The sequence below is a fragment of the Lissotriton vulgaris genome, chromosome 8, assembly GCF_964263255.1.
Source record: "Lissotriton vulgaris chromosome 8, aLisVul1.2, whole genome shotgun sequence".
Taxonomy (NCBI): Eukaryota; Metazoa; Chordata; class Amphibia; order Caudata; family Salamandridae; genus Lissotriton; species Lissotriton vulgaris.
Window position 1 is genome coordinate 624,887,768 of NC_141696.1, and position 19,133 is coordinate 624,906,900.

Genomic DNA, 19,133 nt, shown 5'->3' on the forward strand with positions numbered 1-19,133 from the left:
AGGAGGCCCACAGGATGCGGGTGCAGTGTCTATAGGCAACCGCGATTACCATACAAGTCAATGGTGCGTAAAAATCAGAAAGTTATAGGTTTAGGAGACTTCCGACTGGACTAGAACTTAGCCACTTGAAACTAGGACAATAGGGATGTAAATCACTACAGCGGCACCGGAGTACACTCGTTACCTCCGGAGTACCCTCGTTACCTCACCCACAGGAAGCGGGTGCATAGGTGCCAAAGTGCGTCGGGTTTCTTCGTGAAGTTCTATGGAGCCTAGAGGAAAAGATGCTGCAGGCGGCCAGGAGAGAAGAGTCAGGTTGGATCCAAGGGTGGATCGAAGATGTAGAGTACCTGAAAGCAGAGTGGACAGAGTCTAGGTCACTAGCCAGTGACCAGGATGGAACCAGGACGGAACCAGGCAATGTCGGGTTGCGATCGGGTGCTGTCGAGTAGTTTGTCTCCGCTGCCACGTGGACCAGGAAGGATCGAGGATGACCAGCTGGTGAACACAAGCTGTCCCATGAAGGCTCTTGCTGTCAGCGGTGTCGGTTCTCGAATCAGTCACCAAACCTTGGCAAATGCAACCCATGCAGGACTCGAAGATGTCTTCTGGATCGAACCGGGAAGGTCAGATCGGTGGCTCCTTTTCAGAGGCGCTAGGGCCAGTCTCGAGCAACCAGACCAGCAGTTCAAAATCGCAGGTTAGTCGTCTCAGAGGCCACTATCCAACTGGCAAGTGACCGGACAACGCGTCGAGCAGGAAAAGTGCGAAAGGGCCCCACACAGCACTCGGTGAGAGTGGAGAGGTGATCTTCGGTGCACAGGCTGTTCGGAGCTGGGGCTTCTCAAACCCCAAAGTACAGCGTCGAGGGTGCCTCGGGAGCTGCACAGGAAGCACTTCGTCGACTTTCTAAGATGGCCGGTTCTACATCTCGTGTTGCCTTCACGGGTCTCAGCTTTGCTGGGACTGTGGATCGGGCTGTCGGATGTCTGGGAGTCCGTGTCTTGTCGATCTCTGTTGCTCGAGATCCGGCGGGAGCAATGACAAAGAAAGCCTTGATGCGCTGATGGTGCCTGCTTGCACAGGGTGGCCACTCCTTGACCACGAAGGGAGATTCTTCTGTCTTCTACGTCGAGTAGGACGTCGAAGGGTCCAGAGTTTCGTTTCAAAGTTTCAGTCAGGATGATCTGATGTGCATTGGCACAGCTCCTACCTTTATTCCAAATCAAGGGGCTGGATCTCCTGGTAGGTCCCTCCTATGGGTGGGACCCAGGAAGGGGGTGGTTACACCCCTTTCCCTTTGTCCAGTTTCACGCCAGAGCTGGGGCTGGAGTGCCCCAGCACCGGTTTGAACTGGACTTTGCATGGGACACCTTGTGTGCCCCAGGTAGTGCCTAGTTTCCTTCAGCCCTCCCTTCCCCAATCCACTATCTCCTGTCTGGGGTGGTGTAACACCTCCCTGTGACAGGAAACCTATTGTCCAAGCCTCCCCTGCAGGAGTTTCGGTCAGCAGCAGGAGGCCAGACTCGTGTCTGTGGCAGCAGCATCCATTTTGTGATGCTGAGGTTCTGGTTAGATTTAACCGCGTTTAAGGAAAGTAACATGTCTTTTCCCTCTAGAAGGGTGGAATGCTACCCCCGTCGCCAGGACTGGCGAAGGGGTAGTATTCCGAAGCTCATGACACCTTACACAACATGTTTTGATAAAGCCAAACCAAAGTTAGCAAGTAACCGCGAGGATTATAATGCACTTAAGAGTATATGGTATGGCAATATCCCAGAACAGCTAAGGGACATGGTTCCGAAAGCTGCAGACAGGCTCAGCTCATGCTAGAGCACCATCTCACATAAAACCAAGCACTCTGCCTCCAGGATTGTTATGGCCTGCCATAGGAGTGACTTATAGGTGTATATGTGTCCGGATATAGGTTTAGACATAGGTATACTATATCTAAGTAAGGGGTGATTACACCACCTTGCCCAGCTGAGTGATCAGCCAGTTGTGTCAGTTTGGATAGCCAGCCAGGGGTGGCAAAAGATATGCTGCAGCCCCTGGTAGGCCTTGGATGCACCTATGCCCTGGGTACCTATAGTACACTGTACAGGGGCTGATAAGGTGACCCAATGCCCAATTGGTAATGTACCTAAAGTACATGGTTGTGAATTTAGAGAGTGAACAGCAGGCTGTGGGTCTGATTATCAGGCCCACAGCCACATTAAGTCGAAAACCAGTGTAGCAAAAAGCAAAAAATGGCGTGACCATTGGAAAGCAGACCCTACTCTCCTACAGACTGCGAGAAAAATGTACGGTTTCATCTATTCATACCTGTCTTTTATATTTAATTATTCTGTAGTTGTATGGCAACTAGCCCAAATATGGTTGTTTTGACTTGAAATTATGTGTAGTGAGATGCCTTAAGCATTATGTAAAGGTAACTGAGAACCGGAGAACATTCTTTGTGTAAGCCATTCACTCCAGTAACCCCCATTACCCTAAAGGGGTAATGGCCCTAGTGGAGCGGGACACAGGGTATTTTGGGGCTTATACTGACAGAAACGAGATGTTGTCATAGGCTTTATGGGTGTGAGCTAGATTGGGGTACATCCTCAAGTCAATGGATTGGCCAAGAGTTTCAGTGTTTAAAACCCTTTATTGTATGCGAATTCAGCATGCGCCATCAACGATTGTGGATATATTCTGAACCTTCATAGTATGAGCCAACTGTCTTGCAATAAAAATGAAGATACTCTTAGCCAATTGTGAAGGATAGTCCTTATTTTATTAAAGACAAAGGAAGCAAGTTTTATCCCGTCACTGATGTCTATGCCAGCCCTTTTAATAGTTGTAAAAACAATTTATGTGACTCTCCCTTACAACTGGCTAGGAGGATCAGCAATTAGTCTTTGTATGTTATTTCCATATCTCCTTGACTAATATTAGTTTTAGCAAACACAAGGAGGTGGTGGATGGAACGCTGAAACTTTTCAGACACTCACCCCAAGTGACTATTAGATCTGGGTTGAATCCATCATTTTTTATCTCACTTTGCCATCCCAGTTCAGACCCAGCCATATGAAAATTAGCCTTGAACCTGTTCCTCATGGGAACAGTCCGCCTGAACTGCCAAGCCAGGTCTTCCCTGGACCGGAAACAAGCATCATGGGACCAGCAGTTCGGGCTGCACTGTTTACAGGAGGAACAGGGTCAAGACTGAATTGCATATGGCTGAGTCTGAACTGGGGTGGCGAAGTGAGCAAAAGAATGATGCTGGATTCAACCCAGATCTAATAGTGACTGGGGTGAGTGTTTGAAAAGTTTCAGCACTCTGTCCATCATCTTATTGCGTTTACTTGATATCAATCTTAACCTACCAAGCCACTGTTTTATTGACATCATAGCACAATGATAAGCAACAAAGAAATAAAGGGATAGCATACAAGTGCATTTCAATTCCTGCTCTTCATTTTCTGGTGATGTGAAAATATGGGAGGATTGTGGGGGTGAGTGTGGGGACTCATTGTCAAGGCACCACTCACCTTAAACTTGGAATCTGCAGGAGCCAAAACAGTTCCCCAAAACGTTAAAAACAACTCCCTAATACCTAAAAGAAGTAATAGGTGTCTGTGGATTATGTCCGAGGGCGATAGGGAATGGGAGGGAATAGGACGAAAGTTCAAAATCCCTGGCCTTTACACCTCATTGAACGCGCATCTCAGTCTGAGGTACCCAACCTCCCTGTGTCTGTGAGTCCCGTGAATTGAAAGGAGCAAGACCAATAGGTTTTTTACATAACCCTTTCAACATAGGTCAGCATGGTTATGATAATCCAAAGAATTACAGTCTTGAAGTCACAGTGCAGAATCAGCCAGGAGCACAGGCAGGTTAGTGTATCGAGTAAATGCTGGCTGGTGAGAGTCTGAGCTGGAGGCGCAATGTGGAACCAGCCAGGAGCACAAGCAGGTAAGTTTAGCAGTGCTTGGAATGGATGTGATGAGTGGGGCCTAAAGGAAAGGGTAGAAGCTCTAAGCAGACCTATCCGACTTGCATACTGTAGACCCACAAAATCCGAGGGCTGTAAAACAGCCTGGGGATTGCTGGCCCAGGCCCCCAGCCTCAAAATGAGCGCGGGGTGATTCTGCTTCAACCAATGCTGAAGCAGCTATCACAGCATGAAAGCAGCCCCAGGATTGGTTGAAGTTCCGTTTCACAAGCAGGAAGGAAGTCGTCCTTTTTCCTTCTCGTGGAAGGGAGAAGTGCTGCAGCAATCATGCTCCAGCTCCAAGTTTATGGTGAGTAGTGCATTCACATCCTACCATTTTTTTATTGAAGGCAGACACCACTGTATGTAACAGGGTAGGTGGATAGTGGAGAAGTGTGGCTCAATAGTGGAGAAGTGTGGCTCAATGTTTAGAGCGGCAGACCCTGATGCAGAGGTCTAGCCCGGACCAGAGTTCAATTCCCCGCCTCGGCGGGTCTTGGGATCAAATAATTCCACGGACCTGATAATTCTCGCCTCGGTGCCTATTCCAATCCCACTCTGCAACTCTGGGCAATAGCTTGCTTAATCTCCACAACGGCCCCCACAACGCTAAGGATGCCTGGCCTCCACCTTGGGTGTGCCCAGGAGGGGACGCCTCACAGGGAAAGCAAGGATGGGTTCCACAGCGGTATTCGTACAAGCGCCTTGAGGCCCATGCGGGTGAGTAGTGCGCTATACAAGTATCAATTTACATTTGCATTACATTTACATAGTGAGAAGGAAAACAACTTTCAGATTTTAAACATGCGACAGCCATTTCTTAAATAATGTAGATTTTAAAAAAATGAAACGAATGTGAAAAGTATATTATTTTAATGTATCACTGTACATAAATTGAAACAACCCAATTGAGTCCACGGCCTTCTTAATATCAGCCACAGGAAAAGACAAATCTGGTTTCTTATCAAGCGGAAAATATCTGCTGCGACGATGATAAACAAAACTGCATAACGTTTCTGAGTTTATTTCCTTTCCTACGGGCGCTGCAAGTGTTGAAGCAACAGAGAATGGCCGTTAGTCTGCAAACAAGAAAAGTGGACAGTTAGTCAACGGTGCAGTAACGCCTTTTTCAGTTTTATTAAACAGCTAAAGCGTGAGGCGAACGGATTCCACTTACATTTCTTCAGTTGTCTGGATTTTATGTTACAAAACCACAATTAGAAAAATAAAACCCAAATGCAGACATAATGTTGAAACTTGAATAGGAGTTCAAATAAGATGCTACTGCGTAGCTACCATGGTTTCAGATTGCTTATGTGTGACATTTTCATAAGTTCAGTGTAATTATGTGCGATATTTGGCGACAAGGAGTTGTAGAAGTGAGATTCCTATCAGTCTCACTGGTGCAGGGACACCCTTTAGTCTACCGCAGGGGTCTCCAAACCGGTCTTGGAGGGCCGGATCCATGCCAGATTTTAAAATAACTACATGTATCTCAATGGGGATATCCAAAAAATCTGGCATGGATCCGGCCCTCCAGGAACGGTTTGGAGACCCCTGGTCTACGGGTTCACAAAATAAGGATCAACACTGGAGTGGAACAAAAAACAAGTTTATTATTTCTCATGAGATGGCTCCGTCATACAGACACTGCAAGTGCTTGAGAAGCAACAAACTAGAACAGTCTAAGACCTGCTTTTCATACATTTTGTGTTCCATAGGAATTCACCAAAGACCCCTTTGTAACGGTTACATCACACTTTACATAACCCTCTTATGGCATTTTTACATAACGTTTACACAACCCCTTAAACAACACCTTATGCAACCCCTTACACAATGCTTACATGCAGAACTGTTGAATCCTGATAAACCCCTACCCAGGTCACCTTGTAGTAGGCAAGGGAGGTTTTAGGCGTTGGTGGCCTTATAGATAAAACATCTGTGTGCTCTGGCCTTTCGGCAGGGAAGGGCCTCTATTCTGGCACGCAAACATTAACAGCACAAGAAATGCGTTACTTACCTGTAACAGCAGTTATCCAGTATTGGTGTCTTTCATAGATTCACATGCCTGAATCATTCCCCGTCGCTGAGACGGGAGCCTCCGGTACATAAAAAAGTAATGTCCTAAGGACATACATAGAGAATATAGGCCTAAGGGCCTCCCCTTTTGGGGCCTTTCCACGTCCTTATGTAAAAGGACCGAACTCTCATCGTTAGCCAATCAGCTCCGACCTCCTTCTAGAACCTTCCCGGGAGGAGCCTCCGTCCCTCAGATTTTCGTACGCACCCAGCTAGGGTGTCGCAATGTAGACATAGAGGTACGTGAGTCCTTACCGGGGAGGCGGGAGGGTTGCATGTGAATCTATGAAAGACACCAATACTGGATAACTGCTGTTACAGGTAAGTAACGCATTTCTTATCCAGTATTTGGGTGTCTTTCATAGATTCACATGCCTGAATCAGAGTAGCCAGCAGTTATACATGCATAGTGGTAAAGCACATTCTCACATCTAGCAGGCCTGCATAGATTACAGACAACATGAGAGAAACATGGTAATATACAGTCATGCATATAGCAGAGAAAACCATGAGGAATGTGCATACCTGGATGGCGGGACGAGGTAAGGCTCACCTTATTGGAAGAGATGGCGCAGCACCGCTTGTCCCACTGCAGCGTCCTTCTGCAGTTCGATGTCCAGGCAGTAGTGCTTGGAAAAGGTATGCGGGGACTTCCATGTCGCCGCGCGGCAGATGTCCAGGATCGTCACTCCAGCGAAGAGCGCTGCTGACGTTGACATCGCTCTGGTCGAGTGGGCAGCCACTCGGTCTGTCAAAGGCCGTCCGGCCTGATCATGGCAGAAAGCAATTGCTGAAGAAATCCAGCGTGAGATGCTCTGTTTTGTCAAGGGCAGCCCCATTCTCGGGTTGCTGTAGGCTACAAAGAGTTGAGAAGACTTCCTGACGTCTTTGGTCCTGTCCAAGTAGAATTTGAGACACCTTTTAATGTCCAGGGAATGCAGCGCCCTTTCCGCTGCCGTGGAAGGGTCCGGAAAGAACGACTTGAGGACAATTGGTTCGTTCAGATGAAAGTCTGACGGCACTTTCGGAATGAATTTAGGGTTGGGCCTGAGTACCACTCGGTCGTGCCTGAATTGGAGATACGGTTCCTGAATGGACAGCGCCTGAAGTTCGCTGACCCTTCTGGCCGACGTCAGGGCTAGCAGGAGAGCCGTTTTCCAGGAAAGATGCTTGAGCGATGCCCGGTGTATGGGCTCGAATGGGTGTTTCATCAATTGGTTTAGCACCAAGTTCAACTGCCAGGTTGGAGGAACTTTCCGAGGCCTCGGAAAGGATCTGTAAAGGCCTTTTAGAAATTGTTTCACCAGTCGACTGGACCAGAGGGAGGGTCCCGATGGGGTCCTGGTGAACCTAGAAATCGCAGCCAGATGAACCTTAATGGAGGCGTGAGCCAGTCCCGATTGAGCCAGGTGCAGTAGGTATGGTAGCAGCTGTACTGGGGTGACCCGGAGCGGGTGTAAGTCGTGTTCCGAACACCACACGCAGAACCTCTTCCACTTCAGCGAGTAGGTCTTGGTCGTGCTGCTCGCTCTCGCCTTGGCCAGTACTGCCCTGCAGTCCTGCGGTATGTCTAGCTCCCCGAACTCAAGGTGCTCAGGAGCCAAGCCGATAAGTTGAGCGAACGGAGGTTCGGGTGGTGTACCTGGCCTCCGGACATTGTCAAGAGGTTCGGGAGTTGTCGCAGGTGAATCGGGGGCCTGGTGGATAGGCGAAGAAGATCCGAGAACCAATGTTGTCTCGGCCAGTACGGAGCAATCAGTATCAGCGTGCACGGTTCCGTCCTCATCTTCCGGAGGAGCCTCGGTATCATCGGGAACGGCGGAAAAGCGTACGCAAACACGCTGGACCAGCCGATGGAAAAAGCATTTCCCAGCGACCCCCGTTGGGGATGCCAGCTTGCGTAGCTTCGGCATTTGGTGTTCTCCGCCGTCGCGAAGAGATCGATCCTCGGGGTGCCCCATTGTGAGAAGACGTGGGCCACCGTGTCGCCGTTGAGCTCCCATTCGTGGGAGAGAGAGGTCCGCCTGCTGAGGGCGTCCGCGATAGTGTTCTCCTTCCCTGGAACGTACTCCGCCTTGAGGGAGAGGCCGTGCGCCACCAACCAGTTCCAGATTTTTTGCGATTCTCGTGAGAGAGAGAGAGATCGCGTTCCCCCTTGTTTGTTCAGGTAGTGCATCGTCGTGGTGTTGTCTGTTTTGACGAGCACAGGGGAAGAGCCGATGCGTGGCAGGAAGGCCTGTAGAGCCAGGTACACTGCCCTCAGTTCCAGGAGGTTGATGTGTAGTTGTGTTTCCTGGGCGTCCCATTTGCCGCTGACTCGAAGGTCTAACAGTACTGCGCCCCAGCCTTCCAGTGAGGCATCGGTCGTGATGACCAGTGGTGCCGGCGGCAGGAGGAACGGCAATCCGGCCGTCAGGTGAGTCCTGTTTCTCCACCACAGCAGGGCCTTTATGATGGCCGGCGTGATTGTGAGAATGTCGTCGAATGAGCCTGAACACTGTTTCCATTGTCTCGCCAACGCTTCCTGTAGGGGGCGCATGCGGAGCCTGCAGTGCGGTACGAGGAGAATGCATGAAGACATCATCCCTAGCAAGGAGGTGAACGTCCGGACCTTGATGCGAGGCTTCTTGGCCACCGCCGTGGCCAGAGACAGTACTTTGCAGATCCTGTCCTCTGAGGGGAAAGCCTTCGCATGCTCCGTGTCCAGGGTTGCCCCTAGGAAGGTGATCCTCGTTGACGGAGTAGTGCATGATTTTTTGAGGTTGATCGTCAGACCCAGCTGTTGGAAAAGAGCGCTGCAGGCGTTGAAGGAAGCCAGCGCGTCCTCCGGGGAAGGAGCCTTCACCAGCCAGTCGTCCAGGTAGGGGAACACCTGGTGACCCCTTTGTCGCAGGAAGGCAGCCACGGGCGCCAAGCACTTTGTGAAGATACGTGGGGCAGATTTGAGGCCAAACGGCAAGACCTTGAACTGGTAATGTCTGCCCGCTATTTCGAACCTTAGGTATTTCCTGTGCCTGACGAGGATGGGGACATGGTAGTAGGCGTCCTGTAAGTCTAGGGAGACCATCGAGTCGCCTCTTTCCAGTGCACCCAGGATCTCCTGGATTGTGACCATCCGGAAGGATTGACTCCGTAGGAAGGCGTTGAGCGCCCGGAGGTCTAAGATCGGCCTCCACTGTCCCCTTTCTGTTGGACCAGGAAGAAGTGGGAATAAAAACCCTTCCCTTTCTGGGAGTCCGGGACCTTTTCGATGGCTCCTTTGACCAACATGGCAGCGACTTCCTGGAGAAGGAGGTGCAGGTGTCTGTGAGTACGCTTCAGTGGAGGGGTGTTGGGAGGGGTGTTGACCAGTTCGAGGGAATGTCCAAATTGAATTATTTGTAGTACCCACCGATCCGTAGTGATTTTTCGCCAATTGTGGAGGAAGTGGGTCAGTTTTCCCCCAATTCGAAAGGATTGAGACGGTGGCGGGACTGGCTGGAGTAAGTGGTCACTGGCGGCCGCCAGCGCCCTTCTTGGCGGATTTGCCTCTGAAGGACGATCTCCCATAGGATGACTGTCGGGGCTGTTGTTTCTGCTGGGGTTGGTTCCTGTTGCCATAGGAATAGGACGACCGATTTTGGTAGGAACCTCTGTAGGAGTACTGACCTCTGGAGCGGCCTCCCCGAAAGGATTGGTTCCGGGACTGGAGGGAGCCCAGAGCCCTCGCCGTGTCGGTGTCTTTTTTGATGGCCTGGAGTGCCTCGTCTATCTTCTCCCCAAAGAGGAATTGCCCATCGAACGGCATATCCAGCACCTTAGATTGGACCTCCTGCCGAAAAGACGTCGCCTTGAGCCAGCCCTGGCGGCGGAGCACGGCAGCCCCTGCCAACTGGCGGAATCCCGTCATGGCTGCGTCGATGGCGCAGTCGATAATTTCAGCCGCGGAGTTTTGTCCTTCCGCCAGAAGAGCTTTCACCTCGTCCTGGACCGTGGCCGGCAGGCCTTGCAGGTAGGGAGCTATGTCTTCCCATAGCTGGCGGTTGTATCGGCCCAGGAGGGCGATGGAGTTTGCCACCTTGATGGACATGGCGGATGTGGTGGAGAACCTCTTGCCTATGGTGTCCAGCTTCCTTCCTTCCTTGTCCGGGGGCGCGGACAGCGGCGAGGAGGGGTTTCGGGATTGTTTTTGGGCCGCCTGAGTGACAACCGAGTCCGGTTTGGGGTGGCCGGTCAGGCAGGCAGGTGCGGAGTTCGGGGCCTTATATTTTTTGTCTAGGCGCGGAACCACCGCCGGCACCGAGGCAGGCGTGAGCATCAGCTTCTTGCCCTGTTCCCATAGAAAGTCTATCAGAGGAATAGACTTGGTCGATTTCTGTGTGTGCTCCTTGAAATCATGGAGGAAGCATTCCGTTTCCGCGGATTCCACCGCCATGTGAAACCTCCTTGCAGCTCTGTCCACCAGTTTGTGGAAACCTCCCACGTCCGCTGCTTCAGAGTGGCGTGGTCTCGGGGATGCCGGGGCAGACGAATGGTGTGATGACGCAGCATCGGCATCGTCGTCTCTGTGGTCCGAGGCGACGTCTTGCACCTCGCCTTCCTCTAAGTCCGTGTCATCCTCCTCGCTTTCCGATGAATCCTCCGCCTGTGTTTGCGGTCGGAGTTGGCTCCGAGGACGGGCCGGGGGAGCGGAAGGGTGCGAGGCCGACGGTTGCGCTTGGGTGACCGGAACCTGGGCACCGCTGTCTGCGTCCGGGAACCTTCGTTTATAGTCCTGCACCAGGGATTTCAAATCGTTGACCAGAGACAGTGGCAAACAGATCATCGGGGTTTTCACCGTGTCTACGGTCAGGGAGCTGCCTTGATACGTCACTCCGTCCCGGATCTCTTGGACGTCCTGGTGTTCTTCGTGAACCTCCTGTTCTTCGTCCGACTCCTCACTCTGTAGTGTGTCTTGTTCTTCCTCGGGTGCCAACTCCACCGTTGGGAGAACCGAGGGCGTTGGACTCGAGTGAATAGAGACTTCGACCAATCTCGATTCTTTCCAAGATGGCGCCGGGGTCTCTTCCGACGACGTGCGTGAAGATGGCGCTCCCGCCAAGCGTGCCGGTGATTTGGGCACCTCCGTCAGGGTCAATGGTACCAAGTTTTGCGGGGATAGGGGTTTCGCCGCCTTACTGATGCTAGGGTCGTGGACCTGGGATATCTTTGTCGAAGGTGTGGTTCTTGAATTTGACTTCGACTGTTTAGGAGACGAACTTGACTTCGATGGCTTGGGTGACGAGCCTTCGGTATGAGGTGTTTTCGGCGAAGGCGTACCTGAAGATTTAGACCTCTTAGGTGACGCGGCCTTCGTATTGGATGAAGGTTTCAGAGGAATGGTCGAGGAGACCGGTGCGCCTGAGGACGCAGTGGTGGTCGTCGTGGTCGCCGTGGAGGGCGATGAGGCCGTAGTAGTCGACACAGTGGTCGTGACTGAGGTGGTCCGCTTAGTAGATGGAGCGGGCTTCTTGAACCTCTGGCCATCCTTAACAGACACGGAGGAGGTGGTGGAGCGTGCCTCCGAAGGCTTCCTGTGCGCCTTCTTAGGAGGAGTGTCTGTCTCTCCAGGGGACTGCACCCTGGGTCTCTTCTTGGAGACTTTGGAGGTCGCGGAGACACTACCCTCGGAAGATTCCAGAGTGTCTCGGACCTTAAGCCTGTCGAGCCATTCACGAAGGCGAGTTTCCCTTTCCTTAACCGTCTTCTTTGGGAAGGCTCTACACACCCTACACTTGTCAGTGACGTGGTCAGGGTACAGGCAATATAAGCACAGGTCGTGCTTGTCCTCCGCTTGAATCCGCTGCTTGCCGCAGGAGGAGCAGGCCCTCAGGAGGGCTTTCTTCTGTGAGTCCGCCATGGACGAAGTTTTCTTATTAGATTCCGACATGTAGTCGATGCTAGGATGAAATCCTTTTCGTACAAAGTGAACTTCGGTGAAGTTTGAGACTTCGAATTTTGGAAACCTGAAGAGCTCAGGTTGGAGACTCCCTAGCACAACGTGCGGTAGAAAAATCTGAGGGACGGAGGCTCCTCCCGGGAAGGTTCTAGAAGGAGGTCGGAGCTGATTGGCTAACGATGAGAGTTCGGTCCTTTTACATAAGGACGTGGAAAGGCCCCAAAAGGGGAGGCCCTTAGGCCTATATTCTCTATGTATGTCCTTAGGACATTACTTTTTTATGTACCGGAGGCTCCCGTCTCAGCGACGGGGAATGATTCAGGCATGTGAATCTATGAAAGACACCCAAATACTGGATAACTAGCTTCTCAGTGAACACGTAACTTCTGACTTTATGAAAGTCCCCACAGGAACACAAACTGGGGGCTGGTAGACAAAATGGAAGAGGAGTACAGACTAACTTAACAGAATACATTTTTTACAGTTCAGAGTTACTTTCTGGCAAGCAAAATCAAGCAATGAAGACGATGGAAAAACATAAATATCAGAAATGACTCCCATTTGAGCAACAAGAAACGTTAAGAATATTTTTAAACTGCTGCCAAGCACCAGAAATGGAGGGGCACTAACCTAGTGCCCAGTTTACTTAGTTTTATGATCATGATTCGCTAAAAGTAAGTCAAAAAAGGATTGGAGAAGATACTAGTAACACTTACTAGTCTGTAGCGAGCAGCACGTGACTGGGCAGACAATAAACCAATCAAACACTGCAGTGAGTGTGTTCATTTCGTATATCACCCTGACCAGCATAGCTGGCAAGTTTTCAGACTGCTTATGTGTGACATATTGATGGTTCAAGTGTGCATTTAATTGACATTCTACATCCAAACGTGTGACACTTTCTCACAAGTAATTCAAGGGAGTAACTAGTATTTTTGTGCTTCTCTGTGAATTTTCGCTTATTATGCAAGATAAAACCCCAGCTTCTGTAGTTAACCAGTGAAAACCAGTCAAGGCCAGATAAATGAAAAACCTTCCAATACAAACAACTCCTCAACGTGTCTCAGATGACAAATACATGAAGATGTAACAAGGCAAACATGTGCCTAACCCAATGTTTGCTGTAACTAAAACCCCTTCTCATTTAAATGCCTCTAGGTTACATATTTTATTCCCCAGAAAAACACAGAAGTTTCTCCCACATTGAAGCAACTAAAGGGTTCTGCGGTAAACAAAATTGCCTATCCGACCTAACAGCTGAGACGCTCCAGCGCAGATCTCAGCTGCTACTATTAATCAATAAAGATTAGAAATCATCTGAAGCTCGGTGAAACGCATCCATCGATCTGAATGACACATCCAAAGTACTATAACCAACCCCCTATCAACCATGCACCCAAAGAGAGCCCAAAAACCTCGTTGTGAGCATAAGCGCTATATAATCGACGAAGGGTAACCTACGTACTCAACAATTCAAACGTGCCTTAGGCCTATCATTTGGAATGTGGTACATAAAAACTAACACAGTACTTTAAAAAAATCCATATGAACATCTGCTCAATGTGTTATCTCTTTATTAATGTGACCAGCCTCACATCTTTGAAATCATGCCTGAACTGGCAGTGCCATATCTCATCAATGTTCGCTACCCCTTCTCCTGTTTTAATTTTCCCACCTTGACTGCCCTTCCCTCTGACCCCGACACAGCACTGGGGTACCTCACTTTACATCCCCTCCGGCTTCTTTCATCTCACACCCTGTTCACATAACACGGTTTCCTAGCTCTATTTGCCCCCATTATCCCGCTCTCATCAAAGCAGCCTTTCATGTGAGGATCACGGCCACACAATTAGGCAGTTTATGGCAGTGCTCCAAGGGGCTGCATGAGACTCACATACGGGTCTCTGGGGGTGTAAGCTGGGGGGGGGGGGCAAGGTGGGGCAGGGATATCACTGCACTCTGCGAGTTTCAAGAACATAGAAAACAGACTGCTGCTTTTCAGGGTAACCAACAGAAGGAAGTGAAAGAGTCACAGGGGAATCCCCAGCAGTGGTGCTGGATGGGCACAGTAGGGGGGTGGGAGGGGGAAAGGGAGCATTGGCAGAGACACAGATTTAAACCAGAGCCTCTTCAAGGCTTCCAGTGACTCTTGACTTAATCTCTGTCTCTAGGATTCTTGCACTGAGAGGGCCATAAACCAGGATAGGTGGGCCTTGAAGATGAATGGGCAGTGGCTAAAAGGCAACAAAGTATTGCAGAGATCTGATATTTTAGGTACGGACACATGTCAAATTTTGATATGGTGCAGTAAGCCCTGTAACTACTTAAAATATTTAAAAATTTAAAAATATATTTTTAGTTTTTCCTTTTTTATGTTCATTCAAAAAATTGCTAACTTTTTGTGACAACATTACAATGGAAAATGTGGAGTCAGCTAAATGTACCTGTTACAGTAATAACCAAATGGAAATATAATCCAGGCAAAATGCCACACTAAACCACACATACATTTGTAAGCAGTTTCATCTACAGTGTAATTTTTAGGTAGCAGCATACGATACATACCTACCCACTCAACTTGACTTGTCCACCTCACTCAGCTACGAATCATCAATTATAGGGTAAAGGTAAATGTCAAGGTATTTGTAGAGCGCATTGTCACCAAGCGGTTTCCTGGCGCTATTACTCATACCGCTGTGGAACCCTTCCTGGCTTTCCCTGTGAAGTGTCCACTCCTGGGCACCCCCAGGGTGAAGCCAGGCATCCTAGCGATGTTGGGGCCAGTGTGGAGGTTAAGCAAGCTATTGCCCAGAGTTGCAGCGTGGAGCCCATGATTAGAATAGGCACCAAGGCGAGAATTGTCAGGTCCGAGGAAATTGAGCCCAAGACCCGCAGAGGCGGGAATTGAACCCTGGTCCCGGGCCAGAACTCTGCATCAGGGTCTGCCACTCTAACCATTATGCCACACTCCTCCACAGGGTAGTTTTGAAGTTCTTGTAACTATTAAGCATTCAGCTAGCAGCACCAGTGTGCATAGCCATCCAATACAATTGGCTTGCTCTCCTCACTTAGCCAAGTCCATTATGTTCCCCCTAGATCTCACCCATCCACATTTTGTATTTAATTCTCCCAAATTTCAACAGCTGAATCCTGGTGTAGTGCACTTGGTGGAACATTTTCATTTAAACCAAGTAGAAACTAGATCTAGCTTTAACTCTAATGCTGATGCAAATGCTTCCTTCCGTAACCTTTCTCTATTGGGCCTGTCTCTTTCTCCAGTCTGTTTTGAAGCCATGCATATTTCTTTTGTCTTTTTGGCCATTCTAGCCTCGTGTAGCCTTCCCCGACTATTGTTGACACTTCCAGCATTCCCTTAATGAAAGACGTAACAGCATGCTTGAGCAGCTACTATTAAGTTTAGTTTCTGGGTGTTTTGTAACATGAATTTAGTTTGCAAATGTGTAAATGGTACTTAAAGTGCACCAAGTGATAAGGGAAGCTTTAAACATTCAGGCAAACAATACTGTGTTGCCCTGTACCTAACTAACATCAAAACATACATGCTCAGACTAAGCAACAATACTGTGCACTCCATAGCTCTTCTTGCCCATTCATTTAATATCAAAACTTCAACAGGGCGATACCCAGGGGTACTGACTTGCCGGTCTCTGCTCCGTTTGAGAATAGGCTAGTGGATGACTATCTCCCAGAAAAAGCTATCTCTCTGACCTATCGTAAAATCCTTAATAATTCACCTGAGACTCACAATAAAATACGCTGGTGGGCTGATGATGTAGGAGACCTGACCGATGAGGACTGGAAGGATGCCCTGGCGTCACACTGGGAGGTGGCTATCTGTTCCTGTTTCAGAATCATACAACTTAAAATACTCCACAGAGCCTAATATACTAATTCATCAATCGTTAAGATTGGTATTCTCAGCTCCCCGGTCTGTCTCCGTGGATGTGGGCACACTGGTACCTTTTTACATCAATAATGGGAATGCCCTAGCCTTCAGAAATACTGGGTAAGGGTTGTCCCATCCATGTCCCAGATATGGCACAAATCTATTGAAGCTTACCCACGGCTCTGTCTCCTGAACATCTGGGATGCTACTGATTTAACAAGAACTGAACAACTGTGGGTCTCCCTGGACTGCATGGTGGCAAAGCGCAATATTGCCAAAACTTGGAAGGGAGGGGTTGAGCTGCGATACACTGATTGGGAATCCGATATGGATTGGTGTATGCAAGCAGAGAGAGTGGTGTATGAAAGCAGGGGATGCCCAGGCAAATGGACAAAGATATGGGGCCCCTAGAACGAGAGCAGAGGCTTCCTATGTACCTCCTTTAATGATACTCCCCCATTTGTGGTGGACAATGAGACGCTGTAATGTTTTACTGGCCACGTGGGAATAAGATATAACTGATTTGCTATTGACCCAATGTGCTGATTTGCTAGATCATAATTTATATTTTGAATTTTTAACATCTAGACAACTGCTCTGTACGGCACCTGTTTTGGTTTGTATTGTATTATGTTGTTTTTTTCCCCCAATAAAATATATATTTTTTTTAACAAAAAAGCTTCAACAGGAGTTGAGGGTGCAACGGGTGCCCCCTATGAACCTTAACAAACATCTTGAGGGCTCTGAAATATGCCCGGTAAGGTGTTTTTGAAAAAAAACAATGGTGCATCACACATATATACAGAGACAATGAATCATACATGTCTAAATAAATCAGTGTATAGAAAATGCTATGAGACAAAGGGGACTACAAGGTGTAGGATTGACATGGTATACATACTGGTAGGCATTTTTAAGGAGTGTTTGAGCTGGAGAAGCACAAACTCAGGATTTAGAATGTAACAGTGTTTAAGTTGGATTTACTAATAAGAATGTATTTCTATCCAAACAAACCCTTTTTTGAAACATTAGGATAGTGAAATACTGGGAGAGAACAATTTTCTAACCTGTACCTTGGAGTTTGCATCTAGCTTTTTCGATGCCAGTTCATAGCTCACTGCGTTAGATTACGATTGTAACTTATGAACTGCACAGTAACAAAAGTATCTATGTGACAAAAGTAGTAACCAACTGAGATATACACAGAAAATACTGTTCTGTGATCTGCATGGTACATGGTCTTTGCAGCAGGCATATTAACACTCAGTGCTACCTTAGAAGGGGGTGGAGTGGGATGGGAGGGATCTGCACTTAAATATTAGGGGACCACCACTTATTTTTCGCCTCAGATATTTTAACAAGCACAGGAGAGGTAAAACACAGATCAGAAAGACACAGGAAGAGGAAAAACTCACCACAAACGGAGAAAGCAAGAACCTGCAAGAGAGATTAAAGAGCAGGGAGTGTCTGGTAGTGGAATAAAGGGGTATGATGTGTTTTAGGACTACAGCCTTGGTATTAGGTGTAAAGTATTTTAATTGCACTGGCTGAGAGCTTTTGAGCATAACTTCAGCATGGCACCTATTGTTTTTTTTTTATTTTTTAAGTACTATCCCTCTCTATACCAATCTCATGTTCTACCCATCTCCCCACTCAATCTTTCCTGACTTCATCTTCTCAGTGGCCTTTTCCCCTTCTCCTTTCTTAATTTCTCATCCACTGCATGTGCCTATCCAGAATTCTTTCCCTCCTCTCTATCCTCTATTTCTATCGTCTCTCCCTCAATTCTTGCTCCCTCTTTCTTCTGTCACTCTGTTTGTCACTACTCCCCACTCTGTCCCTTATTTCCTTTTATCTTTTCCTCCTCTGCTTTCACTGCTCCTTTTGCTCCAAAATAAAGTCGATTCGTTTTTTACTGCAATATTGCCCAAAAGTACATTGCATTTTACGCCTCTTGTCAGATTCTTTTTTATGTGAAGTTTTTCAGTTCTTGGTGTTTTTCATCATTTCAGAGTAGTGCACAGCACACTCCCCATTCCATTACTGGATGGGACCTCACTACAATTAAAAACCCAACCTCAACCTGATATGTCAATGCATAGTTGTTAACAAATGGAGACTGGCACTGGGCACCCGTAGCTTTTATAGCCGACTGTTGCGGCTAAAGCCCTTGCCCCCACCAAAGACTTGCTAAGTGTTCTGCTCAGAAGTAGCAACTCCCTGAGGCTTGGAACTGGTGGAGGTGCCCCACGTGCTGTCTCTCCTCGGCAGGCCAGACACTGTGGCTTTCTCAGTCACACTCACCTAAACTGCAACAGTCTTACGGGTTTTGCACCAGAAGGAAAGTCGGCCCATGTATGCAGACCTACCTTCCACTTCTAAATGGCCATGGGTGGGCCTATCCCAGCTGGCCCACCCTCTAGAACCGGGCATGCATGCATGACCTCTCCTGTCCTGAGATTTGGAATACAGCCGCAAAACACGAACGGGATCGGGAAATAATAGTTGGCACGCCTGTCACTTTTAGCCTGCTAACTCGTAATGAAGACCTTGACTGTGATTTGCAATATTTAGGCATTTGAAGAGGTGGCAGTGTAAGTATCCACTGAGGGATGGGTCGTGAGATGAGAATAAGTTGGCAGCAGGAAACAAACACAAAGTATTTCAATGTACTTTGATGGCAGAGAAAGAATGTGGTCTATTCTTCTGTTTCATGAAAATGTTTAGTTTCACTATTCAGATAATTCGTGTTTTATTCAGTTTTCTTACTGCAGTATTTAGTTTTAACTTTAGAAGCGTTCCACACACGTTGCGTCTCTTTTCAAGGTCCAATGTCTTCTTTAAATATTTAGGCACCTCCCCGAGAGACGCAGCATGGCAAACAAGCATTTACAATGCAACGGTCTCGCCTTTGCAAAAGTTAGAGCTATTGGCATTGTAAATGACAAAACGTTTATTTATGTGTTGGTTTTGAAAACAAATAAATAAATGGCATTGTCATTTACAATGCCAATAGCTTACTCTCTCGCAAATGCCACACACAAACACACAGAGCCCCACACACACAGAGCCCCACACACAGCCACACATAGAACCACACACACACACAGAGCCACACACACACACAGAGCCACACACACACACACAGACAGAGCCACACACACACACAGAGCCACACACACACACACACACAGAGCCACACACACACACAGAGCCACACACACACACACACACAGCCACACACACAC

At 48.4% G+C, this 19,133-nt stretch overlaps 1 protein-coding gene across 1 annotated transcript in view; it reads right to left on the bottom strand.

Moving 5' to 3' along the window:
* Positions 1–4,835: 4,835 nt before the first annotated feature.
* APOO (apolipoprotein O) overlaps positions 4,836–19,133 on the bottom strand; it is a 998,307-nt gene continuing 984,009 nt past the window's right edge. Inside the window, exon 9 of the mRNA XM_086934508.1 lies at positions 4,836–5,058. The gene's annotated coding sequence lies outside the window, so the exon portion shown is untranslated. The remainder of the gene's footprint in view (positions 5,059–19,133) is intronic.